This window comes from Cuculus canorus, chromosome 12 (genome assembly GCF_017976375.1).
Source record: "Cuculus canorus isolate bCucCan1 chromosome 12, bCucCan1.pri, whole genome shotgun sequence".
NCBI lineage: Eukaryota > Metazoa > Chordata > Aves > Cuculiformes > Cuculidae > Cuculus > Cuculus canorus.
This window is the reverse complement of record NC_071412.1, coordinates 20,638,015-20,656,182: the sequence shown is the minus strand read 5'-3', so window position 1 is coordinate 20,656,182 and position 18,168 is coordinate 20,638,015. Positions and strand designations below refer to the sequence as shown.

The 18,168-nt window shown below is 38.8% G+C and overlaps 1 protein-coding gene across 7 annotated transcripts in view; it reads right to left on the bottom strand.

Annotated features, from left to right (window-relative positions):
* OTUD7A (OTU deubiquitinase 7A) overlaps nucleotides 1-18,168 on the bottom strand; it is a 136,382-nt gene that overhangs the window by 74,974 nt on the left and 43,240 nt on the right. The window contains exon 2 of one of the 7 annotated variants that reach the window (XM_054077450.1): nucleotides 13,902-13,995. The exons of the other annotated variants lie outside the window; for them this stretch is intronic. The gene's annotated coding sequence lies outside the window, so the exon portion shown is untranslated. The remainder of the gene's footprint in view (nucleotides 1-13,901; nucleotides 13,996-18,168) is intronic. 7 annotated transcript variants of the gene reach the window in all.

Genomic DNA, 18,168 nt, shown 5'->3' with positions numbered 1-18,168 from the left:
CAGGTATTTATTCATACGCAGAGCTGATCCGGAAAGATTTTGAAGCCGTTTGTCTGACCACCCATGCCGCAGGTAAATTAACAGGCTTAGTACTCTTAGCTTTCTCATTTGCATGGGTCCATATATGTGTTCCAAAAGACTCCGACAAACCTACTCAAGCAATTCCACATCTCTACGTCAGTTTATACACTAAAATGGGAATACTTACACTAATCTTAATAACGCATCAACTGAAGAGAAGTTGATTCACTTCCCGTTCACAGAATCCAGCCCTGGAACTCCCCATCTAATTAATCCTCTCATGTGAGACACATCTGGGCCAGATACATCTATGCTCTACTCTGAAATTAGCTACGGCTATCTTAGAATCCAAAACACACAAACATACTGTAACCCCTCTGGAAAGTATAGGGGAAATTTTTCCACGGAGTTGTTACACAGCCTTACCAGCCCTGAAACAGAATATATTAAAGAACACATATTTACACATGGAAAACACTGTAAAACCTACTGACAAAAGCAATCCGTTACTGAAACCTACCAACACGCACACGGTATATTTTCTAAGCTTTCCTGCTAGATTTCCTGACTCTACTCTGCTGTACAGAGCACAAACCTATCTGCACAGTAGTGGGTTTCGAAACTCATCTTAAAAAAAGCATTCACCATCAAACCAACCTATCTATTAAACAAACATCCCATACTAACCATATAACAGAAGAGGTATCTCTAGTTTTCTGCCATATGCAATAAGCAGTATCTAATAAAACGCAACTACAAAAAATGTAATAATCCATAAAACTAACCTATAATTATATTCCATATAATTCCAAAAGCCTTCCAGGACCACGGATTTCATGCTTTTATTTTACTTGCAAGGTTTTGAGATTTTTTTTTGCCCCAGACAGAAAGACAAAGCACACCGACAGAGGTGCAGATGACAAAAGGCAAGAGTTTCTAACAGAAAGTCACACTTTCCCCAGCTCCTCCAGTGGTTCGGGTGAATCTGTCACACGCTCTGCTGGCAGCATGGAGGAAGATAATACCCTGCCAGGTATCTTGAAGGTGATCCCGCTCCAGTTTGCTCCTTTGCCAGCTGTACTCCCAATACGTGTCATTACCATCAGGCGAAGCAGTCATTTACAGAAGCGCTTTAGAAGCGCCTGAGATTGTACCAATAAAGTCTTTCAAATAACCAAAGACATTTCAAAATACAGTCTGTAGTAACAGACAAAGTAATGAGTGACAAACTGCTGTACAAAGGTCAAATTAGAGAACAATAGACCTCCGAACACTGGTAGAAGTACAGATCAAAGTGACTCAAAAACACTGACAAGATATAATTAACATGCAATTTAAGTAAGTTCTACTTTTCAACATTAACAATTTGGCCAATGCAGCAGAAATCTATCAGAAACTAAATTTAGCATGAATGCATGTATTAGCTTTCAAGAGAAGCATTCAAGCTTTCTTGCATTTCAGTTTTCCAAAGATTTCATTTTGTTTATCCCTTCTGTCTGAAACGCACGGTTTAAGCAAGAGACTCAGAGTGATGAGTTATGAACTGTTTAGAAAAAAAACAGAATGTGTGAAATAAAATCACTATTGCCTGATAACAGAGATATTATCAGAACCTAGAGCAAAAAAAAATATCTTTACACTGACTACAAGTGGCTGAATTCTGCTCAAGGACAAAATACTCCCAAAGTTTACCTAGCCAAGTTCCATCAACTCTTCCTTTTCATTGAAAGAAAACTAATCTTGTATGTTTGTTAGAAGACAAACCTTTTACATTGTCCTGATGAAGAATCACATATACAGCAACTCATATATCACTTGTAAACTTCAGCAAAATATATCATCCAGAAAAGACAAAGGTGTTCCATAATTATCCTGGCAGAACATCTTTACATATGAATAAAACGAAAATGCAGATAGAGCACAAGCAGCCTAACATTCAACGGAAAGATTGTCATCCTGCAGAAGTAAAAAGCTGTTCAAATCAAAACCAGAACAGAGTCTCTCTCTGCCTAAAACCCCCAACTGAGCAGCTGAGTTACTGAGCAGAAGGACGCTGGGCAGCACAGGAAAAAACAGACTCAATTTTAGCAGTCAGAAAATGTTATGAGGCTTGCAACTGGAAATGAACTAAGCTATAGGCTGGAGTCAAAACTCTGCAATTGACCATAAACAGAGTTACAAATATTATGGTTACAGTACTATTACACCAGACAGCACAAAAAGCCAGCAATGCTGTTGTAAAAAACTTCCCATATAGCAAAACAATAACAGTGCCTGGCAAAATGAGCCCTGATCTTCAACTGGGCACATCTGGGACATCACTTAATTGTAATATTTCTCAGTGACACACAAACTGAAACTTAAAAACCCACCATAAGGAGAGGATGAGATGTCTAATACAGAAGACAAGAAAACAAACTCTAGTTGCTGTCTTTCACTTTCAGATGTTCGTCTATCAAAGGAGTCAAACAGATAACATCCCAGGGCAGCAACATAGCAGAAAAGGGATTCCACATCCTAACCTCCTGCTTTGGAACTCTTGTTTACATGCGGGGCATCCTAAGGATTGAATTACAGTTCTAACTTTAAACTGAACAGAAAAGCTTTTCATATACTACACAAAACAATAAGCCAATTAACACTCACAGTGGCTTCAGGACACACTCTAGTTCATCATTGGGACAGCATTTGCAACAGTCATAAATAGCTTCAGCAAAGCCCTAGCACAGATGTACTTTGTGGAGGATAGTCAGATTTTCCTGAGGACCGGTACTGCCCAGGGCAGACCAAGTACATAGAATAAAAAACAAGAAGAGGAATCCCAAACTGTGCATGTGATTTGCACCACGCTTCTCAAGAATCTGTGAAAGTTTTTCCAGATAAACCAGGTTTCTGGACGAACGTTTCCCCATCTGTGAAATTACATCTCCGCAATTACTGACCTAACAAGTTAAAGTGTTATTTTGGGGGGCAGGGGGAGTGCTTTGGGGGAGAGCCCATAATCAAATTATTTCACTGAATCGGCATCAAAAAGCGGCTGAGGTTGGCACGGAGCTCTGGAGGTCACCATGCCCAAGCCTCCTGCTCAAGCACGGTCACCTAGAGCCAACACCATTTCCAGCTTCTGAGTATCTCCAAGGATGGAGACTCCACAACCTCTCCATGCAACTTGTGCCAGTGCTTGGCCACCCTCAGAGCAAAGAAGGGTTTCCTGATGTTCAGATGGCATCTCCCATGTCTCAGGTTGTGCCCATTTGCTCATCAGTTATTCGTCACTGTGTACAGAATGCTGTGACACATAAAGCTTTAAAAATCCCAGACAAACGCACAAACCCCCGTGCTTACAAAGTAGTTAAAGGACAAGAATCATTATGAAAACTCAAGGAAGCAAATGAGGACAATGACATTTAACCTCAGCCAAATGAGAATGTAAAGTCTAAAAAGCCACAACTCAGACAGAAGCTTACAGACCAAAAGAAAAAGAGTGTCCTTGTGAAGAGACACAATGGCCCAGGGCTGGATGTATGGATGGCCACCAATAATCACGTGGCTCTGCAAGCAGACCCAGCTTCGTTGCTGCCTTACACATCCACCCAGCTACCGGATCATCTCTCTAATGTTTGCTGTCCTATTCTAACTGGCACCAAGCAGAAGTGTGACCATGTCCATATGCTGCCTACTGCAATACGGTCCCTGCCCCACCCTCCTTATTTCTACTTAGGTGCTCTAGAAGCCACTGCATTGGAAATTGAATATGAGAAGAAACCTTAAATTATGTCTTACACTGCCATTTAGGATTTCCCCGATACAAAAACAACCCCAGTATTTAGGTCAGAGTTCTGTGTCTCATGCAGCCTGGAGTTATCAGCCATGTGCAAATCGCTCCTCCTGCACATTCATGGTACATCTGATCTGAACGCATGCTGTCAAACCATCTAGGATTTCTGTGCATCTGCAGCTCCAGAGGAGCTATGACGCCAACCGAATGTCCCATGGCCTGATTAGAGCCGCTACAGGAATTCCCAGGCAACCATCCAAAGGCCTCACAAAGCACCCAGACAAGAACCAACTTCACGCAACTGCCAGACACACAAACACGCGGTACCACAGAGAACAAACCACTGAAAAAGGACAGAAAGCCCTTTCGAGGCAGAAGCTGAACTTTAAGAGAACTGGTCATTCTGACATCGGTTTCACGAGGGAAGTATTGCCTCTGTAGCAACTTCAAAGTCTTCACCACTAAGGTGGCAAAACTGATACATTAGAATGTTGCTTTTATTCTGTTTTAATCTACCTAAAATTTCAAAGCCTTTGCGAGTGTTCACCAACAAGCAGGAAACAAAATCATTCTTCCTGCACAGCTTCATCCTCAAAAATAAATGAGAAAAGAACAATTCTTCTGATCATTTGGAAATATCTCACCCCAGACCAATGTTTTTTTAATGCTGAAGCACATATTAATCAACATATCCCATGAAAGAGTGAGGTCTATGTTCAGATTACCTTTATTTCCCTTATAAGAACATTTCTTAACCATGGCACTTCTTGCTGGAGGAGAAAAATAATCTCTCTACCATCTTTCACAAGGAATTTCTTGCAGAGATAAGCTTTAGGGTTTTGTGTACACCTGTGCACTATGGACTCTATGAATACTGCCAGTATCACAGTAAAAAGAGAACTCTGCTTCCATAATTGTGTGTTCCACCTGAGACATCAAAAAGAAAATGCAAATTCAATTCTCTGACCTGACAGCTCCAGATGACCAGAAACAAACTGTAAAAATCCAGCCTGAAACAAGATTTTCACTAACTTTTGTGTGAATTCTTACAGAATTCCATGAGAAAAAGCTGCCTCAGCAAGACTTTTACAACCCACCCTAGCACCTGCACCTTCATCATGTTACGTACATTTAGCATCTCAGTTTGCTCTTCTAACAAGTAAAGGTTTTGAAATTCTTTCCAAGCACGAAATAGCAGAGAACTGCCTGGCAGCTCAATGAAGACATTTGCCCACGAATGAATACAGATAGAAAATATTAGTAACAGATATTTATACTCTGAGGAGGCCAGGATTTACTCCATTGGTAATCCTGTCCCCTATGGACTTTTCCAAATGCACAGACAATCGGAGCCAAACAGAACAGCTTGCAGATTCCGAATCCACCTGAGCCGTGCTTCTCCTGACCTTGCAGGCATTTGTCAGACCAAGCTGAGGGCTCTAAGCACTCATATCCACAATTTCTGCAGCGCTACCCGACTCGGACAGGTCATCTAGAGCAAGTTACTGAAAATTGCTGACCAACTATTAGGTGGTTAAGCTACAGACACTACTAAAGAAACTAATATGCTGCAACAAGAAAAAAGGTAATCCCAAACAACTAAGTAGCCAAGAACAGAAGCCAAAACATTAGAATGGAGTTTCCCTCTACTCTGCATTTCCTTCCTTCCATCTAGCTTAGCATGCCATACGAAAACGTAACCAAGAGGATGGAGTTTTCATCTAAATAGTGAAATTCCTCAGTCAGAGCACGTAAGACTTCCTACAGAAGAGTCCTGCTGGAGCAAAGTTCTCAGCAATGAGCTGTGCCAAACCCTTGAATTAGTCTGAAAAATCAGAAAATTAGCATAATATAAATATCTTATGTATATAGCTATATACAATCTAATATATTTTTATATTAATTTCTCAGTTTTTCTTTCTAGATTCTCCAGAATCCTTAAGATTCCTTAGATTCAATTTAAAACAGTGTTTAGTTACTTCAATAGATTTAAAGAACTAATCCATTACTGAATTTAAAAAAAGGGTCAAGAGATCTCTAGCAAGTCTAGGAGCACCTGATGCTGTTCTGTGGATCAGAAAACCACTGTGGTCTACTGTGTGCTGTTCGTAGTTTACTGGAATTTTCCCCTATTATCATACCTATGCAGTGTGCCAGGAGACAGATGGTGGCAAGGTGAAAAATACATACAAGACATGGATCAGCTGCATGATAGGGAACTTGGATATTTTTCCATTGTACTCAGATTTATGTCAAGAATTTAGGAACAGCCAGTCACATTATCCTAGAACTATGAGCTCTTAAGAAATCAAGTACATTTACAAGCGTGTATATATAAAGCAAATAGGTACTCATATATTCCCACATACTTTTTATAATAACTTTTCAAATGCACAGGAGGGGAAGGGATTTTTCTTTTTTCCTGAGCCTTCTTCAATTATATCCACGATGAGCCATTTTGGAAAAGGAAGGTGAAAGTTACTGGTGGTGAAATATATTTATACCATGCTATTCAAAAATGTAGGAAAAAAAAAAAAAGGTAGTCAACGCCTACCAGAGCTGAGCATGACAAAAGCCTGTACGATGTCCTGTAAAAGGCTTACAGTGGTCGTGAGTTTTTATGCAGATAAGTGCCTTGATGGACAGCACCTTACAATTTATAACATGGACAAAATTCACACTACAAAAAACTTCCTCTGAAAAATATGTCCACAAATTCTCTTATTCATCCAATTAGTCACACCGAATGATGTGCGTACTGAGACAGCCTTTTCTCTTTATTAGCCTTATTTGTTCATCAAACACAGGGACCACAGGAATACTGTGTTTCTATCAAACAGCAAAATTGTTTTTTCGATTGGCAAGACCTATAATGCTAAAAAACATAACTAGGGAGAATGCGTACTGACAAGCTGGGCAAATCATCGCTTTTTTAACCAGAACTAACAACTCATTGTCATTTTGAAATTTTGCTGAACTTGGCCCAGAACAATTAAAGTAACAGCTGAACTCATTTAAAAAATAATCTGAAATACTGACTGTTTCTTCAGCCCCATAGACTGTTAAAAAACGTAACAGAAAGGTGTTCACCAGTGTTTGGGTTTTTTACCTCCCCTTTGGCTGCATTTTTCTTACAACAACTGAGTATTTTCTGCCACTTTTTGGATGAGCAAAGATATAATTTTTCATTCCAAATACTCTGTAGCAAAAGAAGGGGAAAAAGTAAATAAGGAATGTTTAGAGTCAGAGTTTCAACCAATTAAATGCATTCTGACTAAATCATCATTATAAAAAGTTGCTATTTTAGCCTTTTATAGATTTCAGAATAATATTTAAGTCGTTAATAAAAGTAGTTCAGAGGACAACAGTCTAATTCAGGGACTCTGGCTTGTCTTATACAGGAGGTAGAAGATGAAAGAAATTAATTCTGTCATCTCTATATCAAAATTTATTTATAGCCTTTTATTTCAGCTATGTAACTTTAGGAAGTCAAGCAGCACCAATTTAAAGACTGCAGCTGAAGGAAAACCCATCAGATTACAGATGGTTTCTTAGATTTGCTACTGAAAATTTGGGGAACTTGCTTCCAGTCTCCTTTATCTAGCTCCAGTTTCCAAGTCATGGATCTCATTACAGTATCCTTCTGCTATGCTTAAAAATATACTCCTACTATCAGAAGTCTTTTCCTCTGTTCTGGCAAATTTAGACAATAATTAAATCAGCTCTTATCCTTCTTTTGCATAAAGTAAATAGTGTATTTTGAGTTTTGGAAAGCTTGTCTTGTAAGAGCAGATTACGGAAAGTTGTTGTTGTAGCTCTTATCTCACATACATGCAGAGAGTTGCTCCTACAGCGCTGACAACCTGCTCTCATAAAATAAAAGATTTACCCCTAGGTTTTAAAAATGCACTTTTACAGCCTGATGCAGCCATACCTTGCTGCTGCAAGCAGCCAGCAGGATTATGCATGACAGTACAGAACATTTGGGCACTCAGAACAAGGACCCCAGCACTCACACCTGGCAGTCACTGCCACTTCTCTTCTCCTCTGAAGTGCTCCATGGCAGTGACACCATTAAAGGGAGTTGCATATTCTCTCTGATTGCTTTAACCTGCGGACTCTCAGGTATAGTAACAGATTTTTATTTGAAGACATTCTCTTTGTCGAGGAGTAGTTAGTGCATCTCATAAGAAGGCACAATTTCTTTTCCATCCATAAAGAGCAGACTGCGGATGATGGGAAAACATTTGTTATAAATACAGCGCTGTCCCAACTGCGTGGCCCTTGGTAAAGCTGGGGTAAGAGCCTACACAGAGCTTGGACCTCACACATACCTCTCCAAAACAAACCCCTCAGCTTTGTGTAGGAGCTTCCTATTTAAGCCAGTAAAACAGGCAAAATGTACAAACGGCACCTGCCAAACAGAAATAAACACAAGCCTTTTTTCCTCAACTTCAGGAAGCAAACATCACAAAAGCTGTTTGGACTTCAATATTCCACAAAATGATACACCATGCTACAGCAAAGTTCTTTGCCGTGTTCTCATTTTTCCTGCTTTTTCATTTAGAGAGATATTAGCTGCCAAAATATGCTTCGAACTTGAAGATACGAAAACACCTTCTAAAATTAACACTAAAATAGCTAGAGAAACAAATAAAGTTGCTATCTTGGTGAACCAGTAATTCAGAGGCCTGTTGGCCTTTGTTCAACTACTCAAATTATTGAGAAGACTGATAAGCCTTCTGAGATATAGAAAACAAAACAGCAGGAAAAGGGAAAAGATGATGTCAAATTACACGAAAGTTAACACAAATAATACTATTACTTGGAGGAAATTCTCCATCTAATTTCTGTAAAGAGAAACAAATAGAAAAACTTCTTGAAACACAACGGCTACTAAATCAATTTAATAAAATAAATTAATAGCTATTGCAGCAATATAAATATTTCATTAGGTAATAAGTTGCTAAATTCCTTCCCTGCCAAAACCAAAAAAAAATAAAATCACATTTTGAAGTCTCCAAAGCTCACTATTTTTGCTTTTGTGTAGGTACATCTTTCACTGACCACAGCTACAGCTCAACTTTTGGAGAGGGACAATTACCAGTGCAGATCTAGCGATGGAAAGCTGTACGGCTTTTTACAACAGATCCCGAGCAAAAGCACACTCTGTTGTCAGAGGGCAGGAGCGCTCTGCGGGAGCAGAACTTTTCTCTGCTTCTTGTGTTCAGGAACGGCAATTTCTACAGTACTGCATCAATAGTTATTTGCTTCAGTACCTGAAAAAACAGCTTAGCTCATCTATCAAAACCACATTCTTGACACTCACAGCAAAACCACCCCCAGACACTGTGGGCAAAATGTATATGTGTACCAACAAAAAATAAAATAATAATTTCTGGTAGATCAGCGATCTTTTTAGCAAAATAAGACCATTTAATTACCAGATTTGTCCATCACCTTTTAACTACCAAGTTACATAGATCACTGTGTAAACACTAGATAGAATTTACTGGACTTTCAGTCTTGTTCTCCTGGCCTAAACTGTCTCATTACATCATGATTCTTGCTTGAATAATAAAACTAATTTTAAAATTAACTGGACAACATAGCAAGCGAGACTGTATTTAAAAAAAAAACTATGAAAGGTTTTGAAACCTATAGAAAAAGATAGTAAAGTAATCAATCATACGTTTACACCTCCTGATTTAAAGTATCTGTTTCCCATTGTCACAGACACATTTTACTACTATTTTTGTATGGCATCTTTTTGGAACAAAGTATCCTACAGTACAAGATATCGGAGATGAGTTCACATTGCTTTGATTTAGAGATTTTCACTTAGATATCTGTTGAATTCAATTCTCACTTTAGCCCACAGCATTGTAAACTCTTGAGCCTCAACTATCAGATTTCATTCCCCATTACATGCAATCTCATATATTAAAGTTGATTGTTTTTCAGAGAGACATCTCATCAAACTCAACAGCTCTTCCAGAAATAAAAACACACCAACCAATTAAAAAACCTCATGTTCTTGGTATTTGAAATTCTTTCAGATTGTATAATCTGGCCTATGGAAAAAGATAAACTATTCCAACCTAGCCTAATGTATGAACCCAAAACGTGAAATACATAGGAAATATATGCCATGAACTTTTGTTTATCTTGTCCCAAACCATTTTTACATAATCTGATCTGGATAATAACCCAAAATGAATACTCCACCTGCCATCTAATAGCTGTAGTCACTCATGGTATTTCTGAACAGACAGAAGTATATATTCCTGAGACATGAAGTTATATGCAATCATGTAAATTGAGCTCCTTTAAACTTTCTAAAAGGTAGGAAATGAAGTATTTTTGCCAAAAAGAAAATATTCATCAGAACTATGACAAAATAAAAACAGCATGAGAGACAGCAAGCTGGAACTTTTAACAATTCTACTGCTTCTTAGACTCTAGAAGAAACTAAAATTATACCAGTGGTAAAAAAGGAAAAAGAAAGTTTTACTTATCATGAACTGTGGGCATGCTTCTCACTGTCTGCCTTCTCTAAGGATTTGTGAGATGCTCAGTGATGGTGTTCATCAGAATATGCCCACAGGCCTGCAGTGATATGCTTACTTACACTTTCATTTTTCTGATGCAAGGCTGCTGCTTCATTTTGGGGGCCTTGCCCAAGAGAAGCCTTGTGAAACGTCACATACTTTTATCTCTCTATTTTGTGCCTTAATGACTATGCAGAGTTGTGGTACAGCCTTTGATATACACAGTAAAAAAAAAAAAAAAAAAAAAGACTGTATTAGTAATAGAAATTTCTGAGCGAACTGGGACTCCTGAGCTTGTTTATGGCTTCAGGGAGGTGGGGGATGACAGATTTGGCTGACATTCGCTCTTGGACAGTACTGAAACGTGCCACAGAAATGGTTCGTGAAACGTATATTACTTTCTCCTCAACACTGGAAAACACTACTACCCTCTTCCCAAATTACACATAAAAATAAAAGAATGTTCCATGAAAGCTGCTTTCCGCAAAGCTCATATAAATGGTTTTGAGCCATCCCTGGCTGGCCCAAAGCTTAATCCCACTGAGCTGCCGAGAATAAAGGATAGCGATTAAAGGAATGCAGTGCCCCCTCAAACACTATTTTTGTGGTATACTAGGAACAATATCATAGATTAGCACCCCTAATGTATCCTGGGATTCCAGCATGCGGCTGCAGTACACCCTGACCCAGAAGTCTGCCCGGCAGGCTGTCGTCTACATCTGTCCAGGTAGCTGAAGACTACTACTGGTTCCATGTAAAGCTGCACTGATCTGATTTAAATACCTTCCTGCACAGAATGTTCTGGATCTGACTTCCAATGCTGAATGGCAGTAGCAGGTTGAATACGCAACTGTGCTGAGCTATCAGGTAAAATTGAGACTATCAAAGACTACTTTCCCTTCCAACACACAAGCATCTCTGTCAGTCTCTCCTCTGGATAGATGGAGTAACTCCCTCTTTTATCTGCAGATCAGCTTTGATTATGAAATCTAAAAGATTCAGTACATACTGTAACTTTTACTTCACAATCCAAGCAACAATGGGAATACAAAAGTTAACTCCAAAACAAACCAAATTAACAACCTTTCCTTGCCTAATTTCAACATTTTGGGGAATACCAGCAATAACATATGTAATAGTCTATTTTTATTTTTCTAAATCACCTTTTTCATACAAAAAAATCTTCAAATCTTACTTCTATCCCACATTATTCAGGCTTTTACTTCAGATTTCCTTCAGTAACATCCAGCTTGATATATACCTAGTAAACTGCCCTATCTAAAGGAATTTATCAGTTCAATTTTACAGCTTCATTGATTTTTGAAGACTTTAATGTATTTTATGCACTTTTCCCTCAAACCCAGTAGCAGCACTGTGACCAATTTTCTTCCAAGACTGGGCAATCATCATCACACAATAAAACTGTTAGTCATGACTTAGATTTCATAAGCAAGTTCCAAAAAAAAGAACGCTTCACTCAGGAGAGTAACTTTTTAAATTAAAATAAATCACAGCAAATGAATTGTTTTAGTTTGCCTAAACTAAAAGGAAGAATTCCAATGGATTTGCAGTTATACTCATAAGGCCCCATTCATGCTTTCCCTTTCCCCTTCCCTCACAAGTGTTATCTTTCAATCCATTTTATGACCGAAAATTTTGGCTCAGCTAAAGAGACCCACAGTAACCTTCACCTACAGCAGCTAGCTCTAAATTCCTGATTATAAGAGTAGAAACTCCATTCTGTCTCTGATTCAGATTTTGCTTTTAATAACAGCAACTGCAACATGCATACTTTCTGAAGAAAATGAGTGAAAAATGAATAAAGCAAATCGAGACTATCTCAAGGCAGAGAGAATTGCTATTGATTTAAGTGGCGAGAAGAGGCTCAGAGAGACGATGGTAACGTAAGAAGGGACAGGGTGAAGCTCTTGAGTTCCAGTCCAAATCTTTCAAACCCAATGTTCTAAATAAGAGTTCAAAGTCTAAATTTAGGTTTCTAAAATTAAAATGGCCTATGAGAGGGGTCAACCATCTGTGTCGTCCAGTTAATTTAAGAGTCAGTATAGTTACTTAGTCGTGTGAAACACCAAATTACTAGGCGTTTACATATAAAGCTCATGTCCTAAGTTTAAGGGCACAGATATTCTGGACTCCATGCATTAATTTTCCCCAAATTCAAAAATTTTGCCTCAGCCACAAGGGTCTCCTTGCTCAATATCAAAAACCTTCTTCCAGAAATAGCAGGGCATGCTTATTCAGGCTAACCAAGTCAGATTATTCATTTACCACGGATAGTAATACAACTTGATTAACACATGTATTAAGCAGTTGATCCCGTACAATTTTTTTAAGTTTGGCACTTATCCCCTACACACTCCCTTACTGCCCAGTTCAGTGATCTATCAAAAGAAGAATAAAGTTTAATTCAGAATCTGAGTGTTAATCCTTCAAATATTCAGTAAACTGCAGTTGAGAACGGTTGGAAGTTGTAGAACTGCCACTGCTGGAAAATGCAAAGACAAGCTAATAGGATGCAGACATCTACAAAACATCCAGTTCTAAAGGGTTGAAAAGCATTTGATTCTAAAGAAGTTTTTTTTTTTACCCTACTCTCAGTCTTTTGAGACATTTTCAACAGAACCACATTTTCTGGCCTTTCCTGAGCAAGAAAGAAACAGCCTCAGAGACAGATTAAAAAGATGACATCCATGATTAGATGAGAAATCTATTGGGGACTTCATTTCCCTCCCGTTTCTACTACACACATCAAAACACAATCCACCCGCTCACTGTGTTTTACCTGCTTTTAGAAGATGTGGAGCTATTACACACCCTGGCTACAGCACCTGACTCTTTAGCTCAAGCCGAGGAGAGACGTGCCATTAGTGTTCCATGGCTGCACTTCAGCACCTGATGTATCAGTCAAGATGGTGATTATCATAATATCATTTTACAAATAGTCTTTATGAGGCAGGAAACATTTTAATAATAAGATCTTAGACAATAAGCCAATAACCACATAGCCACTCAGCAGGAACCCAATTCCCCTTCCAGTGCCAGATACGCTACAAAAAAGGTCACATAGTTTTGTATATGACATTCACCATCTTGTAGAAACAGAGACACTATGACAGTTCAAGCACATCTTGCAACTGTGAGGTTATTTTCATCTCAGGTCAAAACAACAATTCCTTTGTCAATTAAATTGCCAGTTCTTGCTGCTAATGATCTTTATATTAAACAGCATATTTCTCTATTCAAAAGAATGTAAAATGCACCTTTGTAAGAATATAGGTTCTGTAACTTCCACAGCTTTCCTGCTTCTCAAGAAATTTATTGTGCTTATATTTTGCAAAGATCCTTCCTCATCGTCTTACAAAAAAGTAAGGAAGGAGATACTGGGGATATAGTTATATATAGGTTAATTTCTGTATCTTTGCAGGGTGACAGAAGCTTTTATTGAAAATGTAAAACTATGGGGCTTGTTTTTTATCAAACATTTTCTTTAATGCATTAAATTAAGCAAAATACCTCGAAAGCATCCAACTCACCATCGGTAAGTAGCTACTGTAAATACATTCTCTCATTTTCACTGCAGTAGTGGTCTAGACAAGCTACTCCCACATCCCACAATTTTCAGATGTCCTGTAATTGAACAATAAATCAATAAAACATTTTGGTACAGCTGTAACTTATGCTGACTACTTCTTTATTTCTAAGATTGTATTTAGATCCTAAGCAAAAAGTCATTGGCACCAAAATGTTAAAAAAAAAAAATAGCACTCAGATGCTCTACCACAACCAAGAAACTGGGGAGGGGAGGAGGGGAGAAACACCCATGCAACAAACTCAAACAAATTCAAAGAAAACCCACACGGAAAAGCCCGCAAAAGCCCTACAGCATCCACTCCCCAAAAATCTCATTGCCTCCCAAATCTTCTCCCTTGGGAAGCTGGCAAGGCCAGAACTTCACTGTACACTGCATTCCCACTGCAAGCTTAGGACAGAGAGCACAAAGAGAAAGGAAGGGCCCATGGAAAAAGCTTACACTGAAGACTGGGAATGGCAAGCTGTCTTGTTCTAGGTGTACACGCTCACACAAAGGTGTGTAGATGTGCATATAAATACATGTATGTATATATTTATTCTATCCTAACAGTGTAAAAAACCCTGCATGGCAAACATTCTTCTGTGCCACAAATACAGAGAAGGCTTATATTCTAGACTTTGTGGTTTATCTTCTCATAAAAGATGATATTTTACTTCTCCAAGGGTTCCCAATCCCTTTTTTCTAACTGATCAAACTAAAAATAAAAAAAATATCAGGACATCTCTTTTGGCTCTGCCACAGAAGTAGAGCACGCTGCCCGAGAAGTGCTTTGAGAACTTCCTTCCAAATGGAACAGCAGAGGGGCTTTTGATCAGCACTGTGGTAAGCATTCATTCTGCGATCATTCCTTTGGTTTCAGTCAGCAGCACAGTTCTTGGAGCCGGCTGAAACATTCTCAATAAAATTTGATACTCAGCAGCAGAAAGGATGCTAAACCGACAGAAGAAACAATCAGACTCCATATTTTTTTCTCTTGGGGACACTGGAGGTTCAGATAAACCACTGATTTAAATAAATCAGCAGAACCAAGAGCTGCAGAAACAGTACAAGGAAGAAGCAAGAGATTAGTAGCTGCTCCTTGAAGTGCCTATGGAATAAGAAAATCAAGACATTCCCTCATCTCTGAAGCTGTTCTTCATATTCCAAATGTTTTCCCCCCTCTACCCTGAAATGCAGAAATAATAAGGAGAGAAAGCACTGTTGCTTCTACAATGCAATCCAAGAAAGTCCACTGATACTTATTTCAAATACACAAGCATTTTATCATAGAAAAAAGTTTTGGAATGCTAACAGTGAGGATGCCCGCACAATGCTTTTGGACCCTGAACCCCTCAAATGGTTTTTGTTTCTGAGGTCAATTACCTCCAGACACGACATAACAGCCAGCAAGACCGCTGACTCCGAAAAGGGAGGAGAAACTTGACCCTTCCCCAGCCCAGCAAAGGGACACCCTCATGTTAACCACATAGGAAGTATCAAAGAAAAGGTCACAAACAAAAACTTGGATGAAGAGTTAAAAAGAATGATCAAAATTCACAGTAAGAACAAAGATGTTCTTGTTTCTTTTAGGCCATCTTCCTTTTTTAAAACAGTACCTGTATGTTTCTATACATGCAGTCGATAGAGAAGTCTTTGTCTGATGAAAGGACTGTAAAGCTACCTGAATTGCATCTCGTGAAGTACTGCAGTGTGTGAAAGTTCTCACATTATTTAAGACCTCTGAATAGAGTAAACCCTGAAATTGTCACATGAGATGTAGACTGACAGTCATATGCTGTCACTCCTGCTTCAGTACCAATCCATGTTTGGATTCCTTCTAATCTTAGAAATTCAGTTCCTGTAAAAAAGATGCAAAAGCCAGATATTCCTGTTAGTCAAGATTAGATCCTATGACAAGGTGAATGAAGGTTTCCCTAATGGCAGAGAACATAGCTTTTGGCATAAGTAGCTTAGCTGCTGTAACAGTGAAAAGAATAGCTTCCACTGCAAATGCTAACAGGCAGCAGATAATTAAATATCTGTGGGTGAATATCTGAAACTGAGTTTTGAACTCTCAAGCAGAAGGACCTGCTCACTGCAACCTGTACAGACTGCTTGTAAACTTCGGTAACAACTGGACTAAAGAAGAGGGTCATGTTCTGAATCTTCCCATTAACACGGAGGCAGAACATGCAATTAAAAGGCTGATCACACATCGTGCTTCAGCAGAGAGCGGTCAGACTGACAAAAAAAGAGGAGTTTGGGTGCCAAAAAAAAGGGTTCCCAAAAACAAAAAAAAGTAGTAGTAGTTTTGGAAAGAAGAGGAGGCCAGGAAAGAAGGCAAAGATCATGGCTGCAGAAAAGACTCTGAAGTGAGGGAAAATCCTTGAGATCAGAGATGCATGGAGGCAGATGAATGCTAGGGCATGTCCAGAGACCCTGGCCAGTGATGTCGAAGACTGACAACTACAAGGAGATGCACAGCTCAAACCAACGCAACTTTCTACCCAGCCTTCCCAAACCAGCACAGGTCTCCCTGCTAGGAAGTGAAGTCAAAACCTAGTGAATTAAGTGCTGGCAATAGAGTCGATGAGTGAGTGTGCAAAATGAAATCAAGCGTGATAAAAGCTTGTTGGTCCTAAATAAACACCAGCACGTCACTCCACTACACAATGGTTTTGGCTCTGTCTCACCTTTGACAGCTGTAATACCCAGTTTCCTGTTAGTTTTCTTTGGCATGCAGTGGCCTATCTATTGACAAAAGTTTAAGTACATTTTATTCACCATTTATTAAAAAAAAGCATAAAAATAAAAGAAGAAATAAAAGTCCCCCAGACCAGAAAACATTTACAAAATCAAACTTTATAACTGCAGGTCTCAAAATGAAGTTTTGCATTGCAATCACAAATCCATTTTGGTAGAAAATGGAAAACACTTTCTTTCAAAAGAAAAATAACTTCCTATTGCTAGTTGCTGCTCCCTCATGAAAAATGCAGCCTACAAAATTACAAAAACGAAACACTAATCTCAAATTGAAGTTCACAATTAATAATAAAAAAATTATGACTCCACAGAAGGGTATCCAAGAAATACACTTTATTTCACGATTTCCATTTCATGTATCATGAAAGGAAGCAGGCAGAGGTATAAAAGCTTGGGCAAAATATGAGCATCTTAGTCTCCTGGGAGTTCATTTTATGCTGTAATTGGTGAAAAGCCTCTCTAAAAAGGTTATAAAGGCCATATTATTTTCATTAGGGAAATTCCCATGGCATATTAATTTTGTTTCTGGCACTGTTACTGCATCTTTACTGTTAATGAAATTACCTCTTCAGATTTTGTGTAACAGTAAATATCTGTGAAAGGCAACTGTTTTAAACAGACTGGTGACAATTCAGCTCGGAAGCATGCATGTTTATGAGTACTCGTATACTATCACGCTCTTCCGATTAACAACACACTGCCACACAAGAGTTAGCAGGCTCTGCTACTGAAACCACGCTCCCCTCAGGGCCTCGGTATTTGCAAAGACTGCATGAACGGCTATCAAAAGACTAATGACCTACTCCTTTATTTAAGGCAGATACTCGTCTTCTGTGATCACATATAAACTCTGAAGCTGAGCATGAAATTTAATAACTGTCTTAGCTTATGATGCTCAGAAAGAAGACTTCTCCTCTCCAAGCACGTGCTACATTGGACACTGTAGGTAATTCTGGACATATAAAACACTAAGTGTCAGTTTGTACAACAGCATTAACAGCTTCTCCATCCCGGCCTCAATTCTGCAATCTGACTTGTACATGCAGACCTCTGAAACTACCTACGATCTCATTAGTTAGTAGAAGCCAATGGGAGCTTTTTATCATAGGATAAACTTATAAAGCACAAAGAGATAGCAAACAAGTTGTATCACAATAACTACATAGATGCTTGGAAATCTCAGTCTATGATCACTCTTACAAACATAATATGTATATTTTGTATGGTTTATGTCACAATAATTCTAAAATCTACATACACTTACAGGTTGAGATATCCTGAGCTCAGCTACAGAATAACAGAACTGCTAGGTTCGAAAGGACCTTTGAGATCCAGTCCAACTGTACCTGTCTGCTACTAAATCATATCCCTAAGCACTTGATCTATTCATCTTTTAAATACTGCCAGGGACGACGACTCCACCACCTCCCTGGGCAGCCTCTGTCAGTGCCCGAGAACCCTTTCGG